Source organism: Monodon monoceros, unplaced genomic scaffold, assembly GCF_005190385.1.
Source record: "Monodon monoceros isolate NGI ecotype Baffin Bay Population unplaced genomic scaffold, NGI_Narwhal_1 Super_Scaffold_1, whole genome shotgun sequence".
Classification (NCBI taxonomy): Eukaryota; Metazoa; Chordata; class Mammalia; order Artiodactyla; family Monodontidae; genus Monodon; species Monodon monoceros.
In genome coordinates this window covers 29,160,306-29,167,486 of record NW_021703765.1, presented here as the reverse complement: position 1 = coordinate 29,167,486, position 7,181 = coordinate 29,160,306, and positions in this window count along the sequence as shown.

Sequence of the window (7,181 nt, the reverse complement as noted above, 5' to 3'; positions counted from 1 at the left end):
GAGAATGATCTCACAAAGCAGGCAGTTTAAAGGTATGAGATAGCCAATAGGGAGGTCCGATCCCCAACAGGAAGGCGGGCTTGGGTGGAGAGAGTGTAGGAGAGCTAAAACAACACCTAAATTTCTGAGCTCTTGGGAGGAAATCCTAGAAGACAGATTTACCTCCCCCAGGCTCTTACATTAGGGAAATCATTGCATCATTTCTTACAGACGTTCATTAAAATAATTTACTAACAGTTACCTATATCCTACAGAGTATTATATTTTATGTATCATATACTTAGAGCTATATATATCTTATTTAATTAATACCCTTGTGAAGGCAAGAGCCATCTAGTTTGAACTATTACAGTTGTTCTGAAATCATATCTCTCTAATTAGTGAACTTATAGCAGCTTTTAAGGAGCAAAAGTTGGGATTAAGAAGCTCTCTTTGTAACTTGGTTAAAGCTTAGGGTGAAGTTTGTTGAGTGTACCTTGTGGAGAGTGTTGTGGTGTAAGGCTCTTCTCTTTTAGTTTCATCTCCTTGACTCCTACCTTCCTTGGGCTGGGCCAGGCTCGGCCAAGTTGGACTTGCGTCTTACATTTCTCTTCTGCTTTCTTTTTTTTTTTTTCCATTATGAGCATTGTTTCCAGGACAAGTCTTGATCTTGCATTCTTACCCTCATGGATATTACTTCCTGTCAACTTCCAGCAGCAGGAGTCTTCTTTTCAGTGCTTGTTGCTTCATAAAATAGACTCTGTCTGTTGGACACAAATACCAGAGAGCTAGGAGACAGAGCTGGTTGCAAACCTTTCCTCTTCCAGCCTTTGGTTGCAATTGTTTTCCCCATAATTTGCTACCTCTAGTTCCTTGGGCCACACTGGTAGCCTGCCATCCAGCTCTTTTATATGTGAGAAACATTCTGAATACTGTCCCTTTTTCTTTGCACAGAAGTATATACAGTGTGGCAGTTACTGTAATCTCCTCCTCCCCCTTGCAAACAGCCACTCTAGAATCTTGGACCTCTAAGACTCTCTGTCTTGCATGCTTGGGTGCAAGGCCTAGCAAAATGAAGAGGACAATAATTAGAGAAGGAAGAGGACATTTCGTGGAGAACTGGGAGCAGATAAGGTGAAAGGGCACAGGAGAAAAGAGATTCATGTAGATTTTTTGGTTTCTGTGGGAAACAAGTTGACACACTTTGGCCTCATTTTGTATTACCAGAACAGACAGTCATAGATATAAGTAGCTCGATAGTGCAGCAACTGCCATGAATTCTGTACACTAAAGGGAACAGTCTTACATATATTTCTCATTTTGTTTTATGTCATATTACCTTATTAATAGCATTCACTTGTATGTTTGTAGAATACAGATTTTTTTAAATGCTCTGGTTTTGTCTACATGGTTATTTCCTTGTCATATTTTTAAGGGCTCCAACATTGTAAGACATATTGCATGTTTTTGTCTTGATGATTATTTTTCTTGAAGCATCATGAGTGAACTTGACCTGTTGGATTTTGTGAAGAAACTTTAAAAAGGGTCTGTGAAAAAGACATTGCGGTGGGTCGCATTATGCACCCAAGCGTAAGGAGCAGATATCTGCCATCAGCCCAACTTGGCCTGGGTTGCCTCTGTTTTAGTTCCTGTGGTTAGTGCTTTGCTCCCTAACCACTCTTGTGACTGTGATAATGTGAGTAAGGACTGAGTTGCTAATGATTTATATGTGAGGTAAGCTGGTTTGAGGGAGGAAATCTATGGATCTAGTCATTTTCCTTGGTGGTAAGCTTTCAATGAGGGGTGCAAAGATTGATCTTTCTAGGGGCTTTTGTGGTATCAGGAAGATATCCCATAGATGGGACCTCCAAAGACACACATTTAATTTTAAGGCCTGTTTTTCTTATTATGAGATACGACTTCTTTAACTGACGGGGATGATGCTTATGTGAGAAGAAATTGTGAAAGGTGTTGTAGTATAGAGATGTGGCTTAAGCTTTTAAGTGTTTTTCAAGATTTTCCCCCTAAGCTTCCTACTTCAGATGGCCTACTTACATGATACTAGTATGTGATGTGAGGCTAACAACTTACTAAATACCTGTAAGCCAGATCAGTGTCTCCTTTCTCTATATTTCCATGGAAATCAAGGGACCCTTAGCTACTGCAGGCTAGTGTGGGTGGTGTGAGATTGTGGGGAGTGTGGTAAGACACATTTTGGTATCAGTAAAATGTTTACATATTAAAATATTCAGTTCCAACTTTCACTTCTATTTAGTTAGGCAAACCCTTAGTTAGGCTTTTCCTGGTTCCGAGCCTATGTAACTTATTTTCTCTCCCTAGTTCCAGCCATTTAACTTTAGCTTGCAGGCTCAGCATCATCTTAACTTCTAAAAGAATATTACATTTAGGAGGAAGAAACTGAAGAACTCTATTTCAACACTTAGGAACATGAGGCCCTACCCTGACCTAAACCTTTATTCTTACAGTTAGGGTATTGTCTTGTCCCATATACCCACTTCCTGCATTTTGAACCCATCAGGTTAACTGGAGACATGTCTTGGTGTAACATCCCCAGTTCGTCTACCCCTGAGGCTGTCCTTAATTCCTCCCATTGTCACATTTTGATTTAATTAAATACTGGAATCCCTCAAACCCTTGCATGATACCTGAGGCCATATGAGATACTGGTAGATTTTGTTAGTGTCAAATACTTAGCTGTCTGATTCTCCAAATATCCCTTGCTCCTATATTTCCCCCCTCCCAGCATACTACGTACCCATTGAGGCATTGTTTCATCTCACGTTGGACCCACTCCCATCCAGAGACCTACTCTTTGTTAGTTCCCATACTTTCTGGAAACCCCGTTATGGCCAGGTCTGGATTTTTTTGTGTTCCCACCCAAAGCCTGTATCTTTTAGCAAGCTGGAACTATAAGACCAACATAGATTTTCTAGTTTCTGATAGATTTATATCTCAATTTGTATATTGTCATGTCTATAGATATTTGTATCATTTGTAGTTTTTGGCTATTACATGCCTATTGGATATTTTTCATAAATTGCAAAAGAATATTTTATGACTTAGCCCCAAATTGAATGTGCCTAGTTGTAGGTTTGCCAACTAGGTTGTGCTAACTTGTATCTTTTCTTTATACAAATAGTAATTTACTACTATTGTCCCATTTGTAATTATGTGGAAGTTTTCAGAATTGTAAATAAATGCATGTGGATTGAAACTTGGTTAGACTATGACTGTCCCAGATACGTTAAAACTAGTGATCTTTTTACTCATTCATTCATTCATTCAATAATTCTGACCTTCCTGACTGAGTTTACCCAGCTCAAATGGTTGTGAAGATTACTCACAGTGTATGTAAGATACTTTCAGAAATTAGAAACTGAAAAGTAAAACTAACAAAAAACATTTGTTATTATAAAGAACACTGGAATTTAGTATGCTATTATACCTTCAGACCTACTGTAGGACATGCTGTTCTTTGCTGTTCCACTTGTGGCAGGATTCATAGTTTTTCTAACAGGTACAGATCCGTATGCCTGATACTGTGAGGAAATGTTATACTTGAGCTCCACTCTTATCTCTCTCAGGCATATTTTGGCATTGTCTAAAATGTAAATCCATACTGTCAACCTCCAGCATGATACCAGGCACATAATAGAAACCCAATAAATGTTTCACTGTGAGTGGAGTATAAGTTGATAGATTATTTTTGAAGGTTGATTAGGCAGATTAGGTTGATTGAAAATCTTTCAATATTTTAAGTTTGCATCTCTTTCATTCCAGAAATTCTATGTCTAGAAATTTATATATAGCTATACACATGTATAAAGAGGTTCACATTGCAGCCTATCTATAACAGAGGACAAAAACAAAAAAACAAACAAAATACCCCCAAACTGAAAACAACTAAAAGTCCATCAGTATTGGACTGGCCATGTAAATTATGTAATGTGACACAGCTATTAAAGAGAATGGAATGGATGTACGCAAAAATTGACTGGGAAAATCACTGTCCAAGACAGATTGTATACTATGTATAGTATGCTGCTCTTGTATAAAATACAGGATCTCCATTACGTAGAAATACTTACATACAAGATACAACAAGTGTGAATGTAAACACTTGGGAAATATGTGAAAGAACCACACAAGATACTGGGAGAGTGGGACAACTTTCCATGTCCCATATGATTGGAATTCTGAAGGGTGCACACACGAACTAATGGACCTCTGCTACCATCTTCCGGCTAAGGAGGGAATTGCAGGCGTCAGACTCTTCTTTAGTAATGAAGCGTCTCGGTGGGAGGACGTCATCTCGACAGGCGGTGGCGCATGCGCAGTAGAAGGAGGTCCGCGAGCTGCCTGGGCTTATGCCTAGGCGCCTGTGGTTCGGGGCCTTGTGCTGGCACCGGGGGCGCCGGGTTGGAGATTTTGGCATTCTTGGCGTTGGGTGGGCGGCATCTTGGGGGTCACATGAGCCAATGGCATCATGCCCGTGGGCGCTGGGGTCAGCGTCGCGGCTTTTCCGGACGTTCGTCGGCCAGGAGGAAGGGCGGAAAGCACATCCCGGAAAGGTAATACGCCTTGACCGCTGGGTGTTGCTGGTGGAGCTCAGAGCCCCTGGGCCTGGGCTTCGTCTCCTTTGCTCTCTCCTGTGACTGTTGCCCCCGCTCGTGCTGCCCCGTCCGCGCTGTGCTAGGGGACATTGGTCGTCTCGCGGCTCAGTTCACAGTAGCTGAAAGGGACAGGATGTGATGTTCTGTTTCCCCCCCATCGTTTTAAAAGGGAGGCTCTGGTCATTGCTCCTCGGGTAAAATGCAGGGGGGACTGCTTTTTAAGATGGGATTGTCAGTGTTGGGGACACTTCTTAATTACCGAAATGGAATCCCCTTCAATTCTCAAGCTGTGTCGTTTTGGCACAGAAAATGTGAGTAAGAGGACCTGGAAATAAGTTTGAGTGAAAAAACGCACGGGTACTGCCGAATTTTCCATCGAAACTGTTGATTTGTGTTGTCTCTAGGAATTATAAAGGGCGTACTGTTGCTTCCTAACCGGTGTCATTTGAGAGATCTACCTCTGTACGTTCAAATGATTAATTTTGAGACTTTGCTCATGTGTGCAGTAAACACTTTAAATCTCTAAGACCTTCCTTTTCTCCGCCTCATACCCCATTAAGCCCGATTCAGTTTATCTCCTGAATTTCTTTTGCATCTATCACCTCTTCCTCAACATCCTAATACTGAACTTGCCTGTCTGTTGCAATTAGGTCCTAAGTAGTGTCCATATTTCTTGTTTCCTTCCAATCCAGTCTTCACACAAGAAACCTTAAAAGCAAGTTGGAACATTGCTCATAAACATTGCTCAAAAGCATTGTTTTGAGAATAGAAAACAAACTGTTGGCCTTTAACACTCTGCGTGGTCTAGAATCCTCTCTGCTTCTCTAGCCCCATATTGTGCCACTATTGCCCTAACTTTCTATGCTTCAGATACACTGAATTAACCTTAGTTCTAACCCATCTTACAGAAGTCAGTTCAGATATTATTTTTCACTGTGATTCCTAGCATTAAGGAATTTTCTTATCAGGTTTTGTATGAGGACAAAAACTAAACTGTTAAGGGGAAGAATTGAGTTCAAACTATTTCAGTCAACATGCATGTATTAATGATACCTTGGTAGTCAACACTGGGCTAGGTTCTATCAGGGATACAGAAGTTCTGGCCATCTCTGGTTTTAGATATCCCTAATTTTTTGAGACCTTTGCATTGTTTTGTTGCCTTTTATCTGTTTTCAAGATGGGAAAACAGGAACACTGGAAGTATAGGTTATTACTAGGTGGGGTTGAATAAGTGGAGCAGCAAAGTGCAAAGCAGAAAGAAGAGAGACCTACTATAGAGGGATATGATTTCCATTTTCAAGTCGCATTCCTCCTATGCAGGGAGACAGCCTAACATAAAATTTGCCTAACAAAAAATATATTAATAGGTGGAAAGACTATCTCCCATTTGGACAGTGGAGGCGTCGGACTCGTTTCATTGCTTTCAAAGTTCCTTTAAAAAAGGTAAGCAAAACTTAATACCGTATTCTTCCAGAAATCTGAATTCACCATATAGAGCCCTGGCTCTCAACCCTGTCATACCCCATTTTCCCTTTTTATAGCAAATACTTTTTAATACCTCCTTTACTATCCAGAAATGGAATTCATAGATAAATACAACCTACTTTTGAACTTAATTAAAAACAAAACCAATGGAATGCCCTAACTATAAATGAAGAATAAAGTAATTTATAAGAAAGTAATATGTATCTCAGTATGTAAATGTTTGCGGATGACTATACTAGAAATAAAGGAATAGTCAGTTACTTTTACCATGAATGCAATAAACTATGGACTTTGATTGATAATGATGTGTCAGTGTTGGTTCATGAATTCTCACAAAGGAAGCACACTGGTATGGCATGTTGATAATGGGGAATGCTGTGTGGTTTGAAGGAGAGAGAGTATAAGTGGGAACTCTGTACTTTTGGCTCAGCTTTGCTGTGAATCTCAAACTGCTCTAAAACTAGTCTACTAATTTAAAAAGAAAAGTGTGTTGCTGGCACTTGAATAACCAAACAGATCAGTCAAACAGAGTACATAAATAAGCCAAATACATAAAAGAATATTTAGCAGTGAAAGCCATCCTTCATATAGGTAGATATTCAAGAAGTATTTATTTATGTGTCTATTTATAGGCACTCTGCTTGGAGCTGGAAATACAGTAGTAGGCAAAATTGATGTAGTCCCTGCCTTCTCAGAGTTTACAGTCTGGTTAGGAGACCAACATGAAATAAAGAAACATAGAAATAAATATATAGAAGTGAGCTTATTTTCTTCCATCTAATCTCTCTGGAAGAAAGGATCATAATACCGCTTGTAAACTCCAGAGGAAGAAACTTTACTTTGAATCTCATATGTTAGCATCACAAGGTTTGAATAAATGGATAATATAATAAAGGACATTAAATGCATGCTCTTTCTTATTTTATTCTTTCTGACAGAATGTTGAAAAGAATCTTGCTCCAGAAGAATGTTTTTCCCCATTGGATCTTGTTTAACAAACTCCAAGAACACAACAAAGAACTTTAGCTGATTATTGACTCGCCGCTATTATAAGCCAGAGGTAAATGGAACCCGTAATTGAAA